The sequence below is a fragment of the Calypte anna genome, chromosome 7 (genome assembly GCF_003957555.1).
Source record: "Calypte anna isolate BGI_N300 chromosome 7, bCalAnn1_v1.p, whole genome shotgun sequence".
In the NCBI taxonomy this organism is placed as follows: Eukaryota; Metazoa; Chordata; class Aves; order Apodiformes; family Trochilidae; genus Calypte; species Calypte anna.
The window spans coordinates 38,454,337-38,470,564 of NC_044253.1; positions in this window are offsets into that span (position 1 = coordinate 38,454,337).

The window sequence follows — 16,228 nt, forward strand, 5'->3', positions numbered from 1 at the left end:
CCAAATCCAGACTTTTTGAACCTCATTTCTCTTCTGTGCCAAGGGAAAATGAGACAAGATGGAAAGTTGTTGAGAGAAGAATCCAAGCCCTGACTCCTGGAGCTGATTCCCTTCCAATGAACCCCCAATCTGCTCATTGTTACATATTAGGCTCACGGTATGGAATGAAGGAAAAGGCAGAAGATGGAGCCACTACAGGAGTGGTGGGACTGAATGCTCCTCTTCCTCTCATCCACCTCAGCAGAGCAATAGGTCTGGAAACACAGGACTCAAAATCAGTCACTTTCTACTAGAAGGAGACTCTGAAATTGAGACAGTCTCAGCTACTGATTTGTGGCTGAATTCTGACCCCCAGAAAATTAAGAAGTGGTGTGACATGACGGGAAGATCATTTCCTAGTGCTTCATGCTTCCCACTGGAGGAACCAGGTGCTTTCAAGTTTGAAGGATCTTTGTATCAAATAAGGGAAACCAGAAAACAAGAGGAAAATCTTCATGCACAAGCAGTGTCTTCTCCTTTATCACAGAACCATAGAATTGCTCAGGCTGGAAAAGACCTTCAAGATCATGGAGTCCAACCTCATCCTAACCTGTTACCCTACTTATGGTATGCTCTTAGAAGTCTTCATGAAACAACAGCTGCCCTCAAAGCAGGGCAATTCTAGAAATGTCAAGATGCAGTCCACTGAAAATAATGCTCCATAATACCCAGTCTGGTGATACCCATTTCTGTATCTTATCTGACCTAAAAATCACATGCAAAGTACGGGTTACTTATCATTCAAAGAGCATTTTGAGTAACAGATGAAGCTAAGGAGTACTATTGGGTAATTTTCAGGACTCCATAATTTATTAAAGCATAATTCACAGGCTTAAACCTTTCACAACCTCTAAGTCAGGCTAGAAAAACAAGCAATTATTAGACTAAGAGGCTTCAGAGCATGCATATGTATAAGTAATTAAAATTCCAATATCCATGATGGTTTCTCTTCAATAAAGGTTCATGCCCTTTCAGGAGTGCCCCTGTTTTAAATTAATTTTTACCCAGCTGACAAAGATTTCCTTCATATAACTGACCAAGCTGTCTGCTACAAATAAGATATTGGAGCAGTCTTTTAGCAGTGGAATCATGGGAACTGATAAGAAGCTGTACTTGAACTCAGAAAGCATCTGTTCAAAAATGAGCAAGAGTTTCAAAAGCCATTTCACCCCAGAGAGCTTCAGCCAGCCTGAGAGTTGCTGCCAAGTTTTATGTAGGAAGTTAAATCCAGGGTAAGTGCTGTTTGAAATTTCCACCTTGTGTAAGTTCATCAATCACACACTTAGCTTAAAAAAAAATAATTAATAATAAAAGGGAAAAAAGGAAGCAGGAGTGAGGTAGGCACCATTTTTAACTCACAGGAATATGGTCCACATAAAATTTTTTTACACTTATTTCTTAGAATTAGCCATGCAAATGAACACCAGAGTGTAAGAGAAAAATAGCTCTTAACCTTTGAAGTGTGTTCACTTGGCACTTTTAATACCCTTTACTGCATAAGGAGTCATTTTTCTTGTTTTATGCAGGTCTTTCACGTAGTAAAAGGACAGAAAATTCCATCATATAAAATAAGAAAATGTAATAGGAAACTACAGAAATTGTCAAGAATATAAACAGAGGAACATGATACTGCTTTTAAATCAGATCTTTAAATGGACTAGGTTCCAAACTGCATCAACTCAAAATCCTAATCTTCCTGCTGAGAAATCCACCAAGAAAACACTACCAGCTAGAAATATAAACAATGCTACATCAGTAATGCTACTGCCCGTTTGCAGGAGGTTTTTCCCATCAGCTTTTTGAGTGGGAAGGTTTAATAAAATAAGGGAGGAAATGTATCTTTCTTGCTTCCATTCAAAATGTGTAATGTTGTTCCAGCTAGTTTTAATTTGGGGAAATAAGATGAGAGTTTTGCTTTTAAACTGCTAGTGTGGAGTCTTGGATTATGTCAGTTACCATAAATCTGCTTTTGCTGAGGGCAATTCCAAACCCAGTAAGCTCAGCAAAGTTAGCACTGGCAGCCTTTCCTCCAGAATGCCTCAATTAAATGAAACTCAACGTTAGCCTAAGCAAAAAATCAAGAATAATTAGGGAAAGTCTTGCAGGAATCCCTTTTGTAAACTATGCTCATTGTTTACCTAGGACAGGCAAAACAGTATCATTGCTTCTTTGTCAGAAACTCATTGTCAAGCTAGTTTTCGTCTACCTAAGAATTCAAACTGATATAGTGAAAACATAAAAAAGGTCACAGTAAGCCACCCACAGAAATGCCAGGGCATGTGCTGATTTGTAATGCAAATAAGCCCCAACTGATGATAGGTCTCTGCCTCTTTTTTTCAATATTAGATTCATTTACCACAGGACCCTAAGACTTTGGAATTACTTTGTAATTTTTCATTGACTGGAGGTCCACGAAACAGTCAAGTCCAAGTCTCATTCAACAACCAGATTCACATCTCCAGTTCTTTTTCTGACCCAGGGAATAAGTGAAATCAGTGGGACTGTAAGATGGAATCTGGATGGAAGTTTATTTTCTATTCTCATCTCTTTCAGGAAAAGGCTTGTTACAAGCTGTGTTGAGGCTTTTATTTGAAAATCCCATGTCTAAGGCTGTGTAGAACTATTTCATCTTATTGTCACTGGTATCAGTCCACTGAACTGTGCTTTAATATGCTCAGTGCAGCCCCCAAGCACAAAATGAGCCCTCTGCTAACTCATCGTTGTGTCCTACTGGTAACACATCATGTCTTGAAGAAAAAAAAAATACTGTCATCTAGAGCTTAAATTGTATTAGCTAAAGAAATGAGTAAAATCTTAAGTATTTTTTTTTTATCTTTCACTAGACAATTGTTTTCTTTTCCTTATTCACTTTTTGTAAAGGATTGATCTTCAGCCTCAGAGTTAAACCTGTGGACTGTCCAAAGCTGACAGTCATTCATTTCAGGCAGACTTGGAGAACAGAGCCTTGAAGCCTGTAGCAAAATTCCTACCCATCCCACCAAAAGGAATAAGCTGAGGATGCAGCCTTACATTGCTCCAAGTTACATCTGATTTCCTAGCAAAATAGAGATGCTGAAAAATCCTCTACATACTCTGTGCCAATTAACAGAGCTGGCCCAGAGATCTGAACTGAGACTGGCTAAAGCAGCAGCAGTGCTCCAGGAGGGACTTCAGAATCACCAGCCTACTCACAAGAAATGCACATTATAATATATCTCAGAGGAAATATATACATATATATATATATGTTCCAAGGAAAGTTAGTTAGTGATCAAGCTCTACAGACTAAGTTACCAAATTAAAAACCTCAAGGTCTGTAACAACCTCAAGGTAACCAAAGGTACTGGAATTTGGCTGACTTTTTCAGCAGCTGCTGCCAGGGAGCTCCAGGGGAACCACCCTGGGTGGTCAGCAGAAAGAAGTATCTTGAGCAGATGAGACACTGTGCAAGCCAGAAGCAGAGATGGGTCCAAGGAGAATTCCCCTTCTCAGGTGTGAACCACTAAGGGAAAGGGTCTCTGAACTACAGAAATGTTTTGTTCCCCCTAAAAAAACATGTGCATTGCTACATCTATGTCAAACAAAGTGTGACTTTACACACACTATAAAGCAGGACTGAACAGTATCCTATTTCCACAGGATGCTGTTTCACATGTAAAAAAAAAAACCTTGGCAGATGTTTAGTGAATGTTTGATATAGTGCTGTACATTAAATTTACATTTGCCAGAAAACCTCTATTTTTAATCATACCAGTTTAGTCCTGGATACCCAAAAAGCATATGATTCTACTCACTCACTGAAACTGGGAAAGGCCTCAGCTCCAGTGACAAAAGGGACTTAGATTGCTCAGAGCATCTTACTGGAATTACTCAGGTTTATGCAAGGTAATCTTAAACTACATCATCTAATATTTTGTAAGAATAAGAAAGAAGAAACAGGTTTAAGAATTTTGGGGCAGGTATCCTGGACACCATATCAATGCAGTAGAAACCATGGTGTAAGCTTGACATTAACAGCAGTGGTTCAGGTACTGAATTAGTTTTCCCTCAGGATGAATGTTTCTCTCCAACAATCTTCTCATCACCCTGGTTGATTAACTGAGAAAATGAATGCATGCACAGCCCTGCTTAGAGCACTGAGTGTCACACCCTTCTGACAAGTGCCCATGGTGGTGTCAGCAGCAGAGCCCCTCCATTCATTCTGCTCTTTCTAAAATAAACTGGTTTAAACCCTCAGCACAAGCACCAATTCACACTCCCTTGGTGTTCCTGGCCACCTTTTGCTATACCACTCCCTTCCTCTTGAGCACTCCAAAGAATGACAGTGTAGAATCCTGACATTTTTTGAGGTGAGAAACAGAAGCAGACCAATAAAAAAAAATACCCACACACCTCATCACTGCAGCAGCACTATAGCAAGCCAGCTCATGGCTTATTGAGTTACTTGGAAGCTTTTCTCTTCCATGTGCATCTTGAGATTCCTCCAAAGTGAGTCCTGTTCCGGAAAATAGGATCCATTATATCAGATAATAAGGTCTGATAAAAGGAAAACCAAGGAACTAATACAAGGTGATTTGAAAGCTTTTTAAAAAAAAAATCATGAAAAAGGAAAACATGAAATACTTCTACTGTTTTCCATGTTGACTGGGACATTCCATTTCTCTTTCTGGGAAGCAGCAAGGAAAAAGCTGTGCCAAGGTTGACCAAATTATGATTTATAGAAGAAAGGGGGAGAGCAACAACAGCAGAAGGAAGTAATAGAAAAAAAGGAGCAAGGAATCAGCAGTTGTGTAAGTCAAGGATGTAAGATTTGGATTTATGCAGACACACATAAAGCTAAAACTATTAAAAAATTGTCAAAGGGAGCTATGTCTCCAGCACTGTGGATGGTGGTGTCACCATTAGAACTATCAGCTTAGGACAGTGTTGCATAAATGTCAGTTCAGTTGCCTGGCTACTTATGCTAGAACCAAATACAGAATGCAAAACAGATTTCTGAAGGAGAAAGGTTCATTCTGCCTACTTTACTTTTCCATTTCCTTTCCATGCTGTCTTCTTTCCAATATTTTATAGCTTCTATGAGCTTTATTGCACCATGATTTGAGTACATGTGTGGAGCACATTTCCCACTGCTTCTAAAGATGAAGTGCTGACTGAAAACAGTTTACTCAGAAACAATCCATCAAGTTTACATTTTGGTTTTGCTGTGAAAAAAGCCTTTTAACTGAGCTTTTTTAAAAATTCTGTTTCAGAACTCTTTATTTATTTTCAAAGCTATGGCCCATCAGCAAGTGGATTTCCATCTGGTTAGTGGGCTGAAACAGGCTGCTCAGGGAACACCTCCCCTCTAGAGGTATTGACTGGCATGTTTTCTTTTGCCTCAGCTGATAGCTTTCATGATGTATTTCAGGAAGCCAGCCTCTTACCCTTTTAAAAGACTGATAGCTTAAATGAGCCTCAGGTGCTTTATAGAATAGTTACTAATGCTCAAAGATCATTTTACATTTCCTCAGTAGCATAATTTGTTTCTCAAAGATCCCTATGCCCTAAAATTCCCATGGGAGGTAAAAAGTTAGAAGCTGTCTCCTTCTATCTCCTGATAGTTATGTCATTTCTGAGAGCAGTTTTAGCTGTTCAAACAGTTTGATACTTAAACTTGGAGGCACTGCACAAGAGGAACACAACCTCAGCACCGGTAGCCCTCAATTCAGTGATGGGTTGATTTAAAACAAAGGCAGAGATAAGGAATAGCCACACAGTGTGTGACTGGACCCTTCTTTTTTCCCCTCAGCCAGCAGCTTTTTGATACCTGGGAAAGATTCGGAGTCCTGATGAGAAAGAGTTTCTAACAGAAAGGTTTATAAAGGATTTATATTCGAGTACTTTAAAAGTACCAGACCATGTCTCATATACTCTCCATCAAATTCCCCAGGACATCCATCTCCATCCACATCAGGTCAGCACTCAAACCAAGTCTAAACACTGCTCCACAGAGCAAAGCCCACACAGACTCAGCTACATTCTAGCAATATGAAAAGCCCCATTTTAACACTTATTGTGCCCACTCTGTTCCATGGCACCTATTTCATACTTTTGATTGCCACACATATTCCAGCCTCAGTGGAATCAGCTTTAGTCATTTAATCCAAGCACAAACACATCCACAAAAGGTAATTACAGGTAGGAATTGATTGCAGTCATGCTTGTTGGTTATTGTCTTGGCATTTTGATTATGGAATTCCTACCAATCCTTCAGTTAACTTACCAAAGAATTATTTGGCTTTACCTATTTAATGTGACCTCATGTCATACTGGAATTTAAATACATTCCCAATCACATCCTTATTAAGAGGCCTGAATAGAAAGCATTGATGCCCAACAGCTATCAGGATGTCAGAAATTAAATGCTTGATTGTAAAAGCCTATTCTTATGCTCATATTTAAGCAACTCATATACTAGGTAGAAAAGAGATGAAAATGCTTCTTTCAGCTTCTGTGTACTTCCAATATTCAACACTGCAAAAATTCTCTACTGAAGAGATAAGTTTAAATTGCAGGAGTGATACTTTGAAGCAGGATGGAACAGATGCTTTTGCTCAGTAGTAATAAATCTTACCTTCTGCAACTGTAATACAAGTTTTAAATATCTATTATTATTAATTTACAAATACTTACAATACTTGCAACAGAAAACGTGACAATCCATGCACAGTTTTCATGGAGGTGGAAGGTTTTTTTTTTCATCTGCTTCTTGCAATTTTTAGAGTTTTAGAATTATACCAAAGAATTAAGAGACTGACATGAACTCCTAGCCCTGTTCTACTCAGAATAAATTAAAAATGTTAATGTAAAATGTTGGCCTTGTTTTTCTGCATTTGAGAAGCCTGTAACCGTGTCCCTCTGAAAGGAAAGCAAGCACTTACATGCCAGAGGGAGAGTCCCATCCATGGACCAGACCTTTATTCCAGTCTGATCCTACAACACTCTCATGGGAATAGCTGTCAAAACTGTCACAAGCCCCAGTGAGGTCAGGAGGGCTCCATGCAGATGTTGGCTCAAGGGTGTGGCAAAGTCTTTAAAAGTCACCAATATTTAGTCAAATATTCCTAGGGTTTGGATGCTTTCCAGGCCTTGCTTAGTTTATTTACTATATCTTGTCTTTTTTCTGTTTTTTATTAGCCTTTTCAGAATCTTAGATTTTCAAAATGTAGATTCAGGCTTGTACCCAGGCTCTTCTGAACAACCTTGTGAGAATATTCTAATGTATTTAAAGTACAGAGTGGGAGAGGGAAGCATCAGATTACTCCTCACCTTTCTTTCTTCAGTGCCACAGACTTTTAAGGAGCCTATTTATACCTTTGTAAGAGAATGTTTATGCCCTTGAAAAATCACCTTTTAGAATGTGTAATAAAGGCATTTCCCATGAGGGTGGGACCTACAGCTCACAGGGGGCTGGCTGCACCATGGCTTCAACATCAGTACTGGTAGAAACTCAGCCCACTGCCCTGCTAGAGCACTTCCATCCTGGTGGAAGGCAAAGAGCCTGTGTGTCACCTGTCAAGTAAAGCAAAACCAGATTCTGCAGACAACATCCAGGGCAGATGGAGCCTTTGAAATGCTCAGGCTGATGTTAGGACAGCACAGAGCACTGTTGCTGTTATGATCTTGTAATGGCTATTTGAATGTTTGCTGCTAAAGCTAAACCAAAGAGCTTTTAAAGCCCACCAGGCTACAACAGACCAGCAGACGTCCAAGTTGAACTTAAGACACACAGAGACAAGAGGAAGCACTTAGTTAGGGTGGCACACAGACAAATATTTGCTTTGGCAGAGGACAAGGCTCTATAAACACCAACGTAGCTGAATTCTGCATTTTTACAAGAAGATCTAAGGCATCTGAACATCACCAAAAAAATTACACTGCTGCAAGCTATACTACATAGGAAAGACAAGAAGAGATACATAATTTAGAATTATCCCTCTATTTTCTTAAAGTTGGATCATTTTTCACAGCACACTCGTTCAGTGCCTGTTGTAACATTTCTGAAACCCCAGCTACAACGTTATTCCCATAGGACCATTAACTTCGACAAGACTGGATATTTCAGTTAAATCCATGAACCCATCTGAAAACTATTTGCAATTTTTTATTTCCAAGCTTTATCTAGTGTCACAGTTCCACAGTCAGATTCAAGCCAGCACTAAGAGCCCTTTCTGAACACAGAGGTCAGCAAATGTCAGAGAGCCAAAGACAAATTTCTGCTTTTCTAATTATGGTGAGAAATGATTCAAAGAAACTGCAGAAACAACGACTCCAAGTGATATTAAACTGAAGTCTCTGATGCTTACCAGCCTTCATGGAAATCATTTTCCACTGTTTATAAGAAGGATATTACAAAAATACTTCTGCCTTTTGTTGACTTACATTTATGCAGGGGCTACTGTAAAACCTTGACTCATTTACAACATTCCTCCCTACACCTACAGCTGTATTCATCTTGCCAAGCGTGCCCTCAATGTTTTGTCTCATTTTTATATGAAAGTCAATTCATCTATGTTATTATGGACAAACTGAACTTTAACTGCTTGTTTAGCAAGCATTCATGAACAACACCTGGCCTATGAAACTTGGTCATTCTGCAAGTTACCTTGATTGGTCCTGGAATTCTCAAAATTAACCGATTTCCTCCATCTCTGAAAGAAAAATTCATGCCCGAGGCATTTCAGTAATTTGTCATTTAGCAACCTAGCTCCAAGTTCCCAGTGAATGTCTTTTCATATCCTTTCTGCAGTGTCCCTTTAAAAGCAAATGTGGTTTTATTTTGCAGCATCCTTTGAAAAGCAAAAAGAGCTAGCAAAGGATTCATGTAAACTTTACTTTTTCTCTTTTAATCCAATAAACATCTGTGAAATAGGTCAGCATTAGAATTATGTGTATACTCAGAAACCACTAATTAAAGAACCTGCTTCTGCAACTCAGATAAAACCAGTGCCCTTCTCCATCTCTGCAATCCTCTGGTCCCATTGTGAAAATGAGGAAGGGTTTAAGGGGTTAACTGGAGATATATATTTTTGAAAGAAAACCAGCTGTGTGCCAGGCTTGGAAAACTCAGTCACCAGTGTTCAAACAAAGAAAAAAAATAACATATTTTGAAATCTCAAGGTCATCAATGCACCCGTGTGAGTCTTATTAAACTTTATTAATAGACATTACACACATTTGTTGAGGGCAAAACACTCCTACAGCTGCAGCTCTTCTTGAATGACTGCTCATTTTCATGGCTTTTTATGACCATAAGCCAGATTACCATTTAAAATGGCAAAACCTGTACTGTTTCAGCAGACTAATCGACTTTTTTTGGCTTTGGGCTCACATCAGCTTGAGGCTTAGCTCTGGGTATGAGATCTGGGGCTGCAAACAGCTGTGGTTCACAAGGTTGCAGCTCCTTCAGCCTGCCTGCATGCTGCCAGGAGGACAGCAAGGGCTCAGGCTGGTAGCTTAATGTGTGTCTCTTGCTCCCTGAGCCCTCCCATCTGTTCAGAATGAGGAGACCTGGGCACAGTGATGACATCCAGGAAGGGCTCATGCAGCAGCAAAAGGAGTTGGACACAATTCACAGAAATCACAGAATGGTTTGGGTGGGAAGGGATCTTAAAGTCCATCTAGCTCCAACCTCCCAGCCATGGGAGCCCCAACCTCCCTCTAGACCAGGTTGCTCAACTGATCCCTTGTTTGGCAAACGTTCCTTAGGATTCATTTTTACCTCTTGCTAAGGCTTCAAATACATCACTTCAAGCCACCAGAAAAGCTGCAAGGGCTTTCAGAGCAGGTCAGGGCAAGAAGAGAGCCAAGCAAAGGCTGGGGGAACAACCATGAGCAGTTCCTCTGCACAGCTCTGGGAACTGGTCACAGGCTGATCCATCACTCCCACAAGGCTGAGTGAATTACCAAGAAATCAACACTCTGTCTCCTGCCAGTCCACCCTGCTCTACTGCCCTGCCTGACTGCACATCATGTGTTATTACATGTTCAGCCCTAATATTTCTGTTCACATTCCTTTACCACCTGCTCCATCTTCACAGTATTGGAACATCTGCCAAAACTTAGCTATATGATTATTCCATAAAGGAAGTAAGTGTGGTGTTGCTTTTTTAATACCATTTATTAACAAATAAGGTCAAGTTACTTAATATAACTGCAGGTCACATCACAGTCATGCCTAAATTTTGTCACAGTGAAACAAGATGACAAAGATACTTGTTTCTGTGAATGAGAGGTGTGTTCTCTTTAACAACTGGGCAGCTGACACAATCTGCATGGACAGCTGAGTAGCTTTAATAAACTGCAATTAATGTTTGTCTTTTCCCTAATGAGCAGTGCTGTATCACATAATCATATTTTGAAAGTCACTCGAATGTACAATTGAACTTCAGAACTTTGTGCTAATTTGTTATTTCTGCAGACTCAGTCCCCAAGACATTTTGTTTAACAACACAGAGGATGCAAGCAAGGAGATGGTGTGTACCCACAAAGCACTTCCTACTGACCACATCCATACCTTGTCTTCCTCTCTGTCATTCCAGCCTCCGTTGCCTCCTTTCCAGCTGTAGCAGCACTCTGGCTCCCAGCAATGGTGACAGCTGAAAGGAGAGACAGAAACATGTCCTGAAATCTGGCTAGCCAGGTACTAAAGAGTACTGCAGTTTCTAAAACAAGGCTGTGGCACAGAAATACAGCTGCCGGGGGGGGGGATTCCTAAAGGATGGAGTTTATATCTACAAGGAAAGCTGCACAAATGGCTTCAACTTCTACTCCATGCCAGATGGGGATGGGTGGTAAAACACCAGGAAAATCTCAGGGCACAGGGTTAACGCCCTGGCTAAGGAGGGTTCTGGATCTGAGAATCAAGATGTGTCAGTGAACACCCATGGGTAAGATTCCACCTTGGAGGAAGGCAGCAGGAGGGATAAGGAAAAGAGACTGGAGGCTTGTGAGTGCACCTGGGGCAGCAGAGAGCCAAGGCTTTACTGCTCCAGCTCCTCTCTGCAGGCTCAGGGCAGGGACCCATCTTGAGAGACCCTAAAGTCTGAAAATTCCAAAGAAGATCATTCTGGCCAGGTGACAAGAAGTGAAAAACATGAAATATATCATCCCACTTAAGCAGCCCTTCTCCTTCAAGCAACAAACATGGCTGAGGTTTCCCCTTTTCATCAGAGGGCCAAGCATTCTCCCTTTCCCCTTCAGGCCATCCCTCACAGACTGATGACCCCTTTACACAGTCCCTCCTTCCACGAGTGCCTCACTTCACAGTGGTGTCCAAAAAGATGGTTTTCTTTCACCTTTTTTATTTGTAATTCTCTCTCAGATATTAACCTATTTGCTCCTCCCTCTCCCCCCCTCCTCTTTTCCCATAAGAAATCTGAAGTCTGTTTCCCTGCAAGGCTAATAAAATAATCAAGCAAGCAAAGTGCCTGTGAGCTAAGGAATTTTGGGATCAAAGAACTTATGCTTTAAAACATTTACTTCTTGTGTATTTCTTAAGCAATGCAACATTAAAAATATTTTTTCTCTCTCTCTTCTCCAAGTACCCCAGAAAACACAAAGGGAGACTGGAAATCTGGCCTTATGCTAATGCACTGAAAAATGAGGTTACTACAGCTGCAGCCTCATCTCTGAGGAATCCCTCTTGATGGAGTATAAAAACTGCTGTTTCATTTGAAAATTTCCCACTGGATTTGTAAGTTCTAATAAGGGATTCATGGGACACACGGGTCTGATCTGGGGACTGCTCACATTTACTTAATACTAGGAGGACTGAAAGACAGTAATTCCTAGGAAACCTTTCTTTTAAAGAGTATTGAGATTCCTTTTAGTTGAATAGGAACATAATATCATCTTAGAGGAGTTCTAAGTCTTCCCAGGTTTTGGCTACAGAAAGTGAAGTTACATCAGCAAACCAGTCCCTGCCGAGTAGGATGAGTCACTTTTCAGTCTGTTTTCACTTCATTACAATTTTATTTTATTTTCTTACATTTATGGGGTTTAGAAAAAAAAAACAAAAAAAACACAGGCAACCATTGTAAATGGAAAATTATTAAAAGGCAAAATGTGAAGAGGTTCTGACTCAGTGGCTAGGTATTCCTGACTTCAAGAAAGCTCTGAGGAAAGAACGGTACCTTTTGTGATTTGCAGAAGAAATGACACAAGCCTTGTGACAGGACATTTAAATTTAAAGCTCAGTTTAAAAGATCATATTGCTCCAGCAACAGGCTGGAACCAAGAAATCAAAGAGAAAATATCCACTGCTGCTGTAAATTTCTAGTCAGACAGAAAGTTGAATTCCCTCTGCACAGGCAAAATAAAAATTAGAATTTCCAGATGTTGTACCAAAGAAATGCCCCAAGCCCACAGAGTTCTGAACTTTCATTAGCAAAACAGCAAAGACACCTCATTCAAATCCCTGTAATGTTTCTGAAGTTCATGAAGCTACGTGAACCACTAACAGCTACCAGGGACTCACAGGCTGGCAAGAAGTCCAGAGCCCTTAAAGAACAGCAGCATAAATTAGTAGGTATATGGTTGAATAGTTTGAAGGCATCCTGCTCCTTCCTTACAAAATAAGGAAATATATATGATAAAACATTTCCTAATCACATCCAAATTGAGGGCACTCAAGCATTACTAATGTTTCTAGCAAACAGCTATAATCCAGCTGCAAGGGCTGGGAACTAACAGAGTAGGTATGTGGAGCTGCCACCAAAGAGCAATCACACAAATGAAAACAGAGTGCAAAGGAGCTGGGAGGGTCTGGGGATGAAAAACCCAAGAGTTGGCTGCAAAGCATCTGATGTTGTTTCCCAAAGCTATTAGTTGTGTTTAAAGACCAAATAAAGTCATCCAAGGAAAACACAAGAATGATGAGTTAAAGCACTGAGCTTTCCACATGAAGCAGGCTATTTGCAAAGGTGGGTTTCTTAGTTTGTTGGGTTTGTTGTCTTTAACTAGAAATAACTGACCTAATGCCACTGTGACCTATGTGTCTTTCCTACTGCTTAGATTTTTTTCCACTGTCACATGTCTGCTCTGCAAATGGAAGAAAAGGAAGGGATATACTCAGACACCATTAAAGCAGTAAAAAAATTTTTTTTAAATATTTTTTAAAAATCCCAAACCTTAAATTGCCATCTAGACTGGAAAGGAAACTGTAATAACAGAGCTACAAAGAAACAGACCTGTTTAGGTGTTAGGCCTTCCACTCAGAGTCTGTTCCTTTCTTATCTTCAAGTTTGGCATAGCAAAGATGAATGGAGGAAATGAATCTGGTTTCCCCCTTGTTTTAAAAATAATTTTACAAATGTGTATTTTAGCTCACTCAACAAAATAAAATTCCAAAAGGACATATTGAAAACTCTGCTATACACTCATAGTCTAATAACAAACATCCTTCATTTAGTCCAGTCTTGAAGTAATATCAAATGAGGGTTTGAAGCTGAGAGAAGGAAAAAAAGCAGCTAGAAACTACCTTGAGCCAACTGCAGAACCTGAGGCAAGTCATATGGAAATTTACAGTAATTCACCAACACCTCAATATTCCTTTCCTAACAAAACAGTAGTTCTACAGAGCAACTGGGGGATGGTAACCAGCAGTCTGTCCTTTTCTGTGCCCAGGTTTCCCATTCAATCAAGATCCTACCTCTGGTGCAGAATGAGACCTTGTTGAGCAGCTGTAGATCATGTAATGATGCTTCTTGGTTGGCATTGCAGAAAGTAAGACCAAGAGAGTTCATCTGGGTCATACAGATATTCTTTCTGCCTCAGGAAACATTTTATTTCTAATTGCAACTCTACTTGAGACAGACACAGCAAAACTGACTTCACAGCTCAGATTTAAGTGCCCTGTTTAGGGGGTAGCACAGATTCCTAAGAAGTGCTGAGTCCCTAAAATTAAGCTCAGAGTCAATCAGAAGTGAGCAATTAGACATATTCATTTCAGTGTACAAAAAAAGAAAAATAAATAAATCCATTATTGAGTTCCATATGTTTTTACAATGACATGGATTAGCAGTTTTCATTCCCCAAAATAGTTGCTTCTGTCATCATTTCTGTTCCTGCCCAAGCAGTCTGGTATTTCAGGGTGGTTATGCTTCTCCACAACTATGTCCGAGTGAAGGAATTGAAAAAGAAACAGAGAAGGGATGAAGAACTGTATTTTGAAAGTGGCCCCAGTTATAAGGGCATAAAGCTTTATTAAAAAATAGCCTTTCTTTCCAGTGTCCTGGGGAGACAAAGCTCATTCACTTTTTCCCTATCTTTTTAATACGTTTCCAAGAATCAGTGCAACTGCTGCTTCATGAAATTTGCTTTGTCTTAAAAATGAGATTTTCTGAGACCTATTCAAAAAAAGAAGAAATTGGAATAGGTACTTTGGCATGCTGCTTGACTGAAAAAATACATGCAATGTTTTAAACTGGGTGTGGTGGTTACATTTCACAGCCTAATTGGTAAAATACCTTTGCTGAGAAAACACAGGCAAAACACAAATCTCATACAAGTTTTAAAAAGAAAATTAAATGGACGTTCAAAGCTATCCCAGGCAATGATGATATTTATGCACCAGCTTATTTGTAATATAAGAGTAAATCTTTTTAACTAGGAGACAGATTATTTATTCTGAATTCCAGTCTTTTTGTTATCCTTTAAGTGCAACCTGGCCCAGTGGGAGGTGTCCCTGCCCATGCAGGGAGGTTGGATCTTGATGATCTTTAAGGTCCCTTCCAACCCAAACCATTCCCTGGTTCCATGATTAGGGTCCTGTAGAAGCCTAACATTTGTTTCAAGCTTTTCTGTAATTACTATGAGACCTTATCAACCTCCTCCCTTTTCTCCTTTCAGTATGGTTTATAACTAAAACTCATCAGAGGGACAACAAAAAATTATGGGTGTCATATATGTGTCATATAATTTATGACTAAATGACAGGCTGTTGATAAAATAGTAATAGGAACAGATAAAATAATCATTCAGGTGACCAAAACCTGAACAGTACGCTGACTGGAAGGTGAGATTTGGAACAACCAGCTGGGCACAGACCCCTTCTCTGGAGGAGGTGGAGAGCAAGAAGGGAAGCAGAGCAGAGTCACAGCTGCCCTGTGCTGGGCACTCTGCTGGATGTTTCTCCTGCACTCCTCCTGAACAGACTTTTCTGAGCAATTAGCAATTTTCCTAAAATAAGGGAGGATCCCCTGACCTTTAAGAAAAGGCACCTCTCAACAAATTCCCTAAAACAGGAGAGGAGAAAGGAGGAGAAAGGAGGAGAAAGGAGGAGAAAGGAGGAGAAAGGAGGAGAAAGGAGGAGAAAGGAGGAGAAAGGAGGAGAAAGGAGGAGAAAGGAGGAGAAAGGAGGAGAAAGGAGGAGAAAGGAGGAGAAAGGAGGAGAAAGGAGGAGAAAGGAGGAGAAAGGAGGAGAAAGGAGGAGAAAGGAGGAGAAAGGAGGAGAAAGGAGGAGAAAGGAGGAGAAAGGAGGAGAAAGGAGGAGAAAGGAGGAGAAAGGAGGAGAAAGGAGGAGAAAGGAGGAGAAAGGAGGAGAAAGGAGGAGAAAGGAGGAGAAAGGAGGAGAAAGGGAAAAAAAGAAGAAAAAAAAGAAATAAAGAGAAAAAAAGAAAAAAAGAGAAAAAGAAAAAAGCTGTTTGCAGAACAATATGCAGAGACACAAAAATATATACCTTTAAATTTTATTTCTGTCTGTCTAGCTCCTGCAGAACCTCACAGTAACTGTTGTGACTTGCTACCAATGCCCATTATGATTTGCTTTTAGCTGTATTTTGATAACAACCTCCTACATCCAGACATTAAGGGAATCACACTATCCTGCTCAGCTACCATAGTCTAGTGCAAAAAATTATGGATATCTCTGTCTAGAGCAGATAATGAAAAACTTTTCTTTTTTCCCAAATGCACTGTTACTGCCTTTGGAAGGTGGTGGTTTACCCTGTATGAACACAGCTTTGGTGTCCAAGATGAAATTACTACTAGTGCCAGTGAAATAACTGGAGTTCCCAATCTGCAAAATCAGCATGAGCAAGAAAATGAGCTCTGCTACAGCCAAATGTTTCACATTAAACATACAATTGCTGGCACAAAACCTACTGCCTCTCATGTTCATTCTCCTTAGGAAAAAGGCAGGATGTGA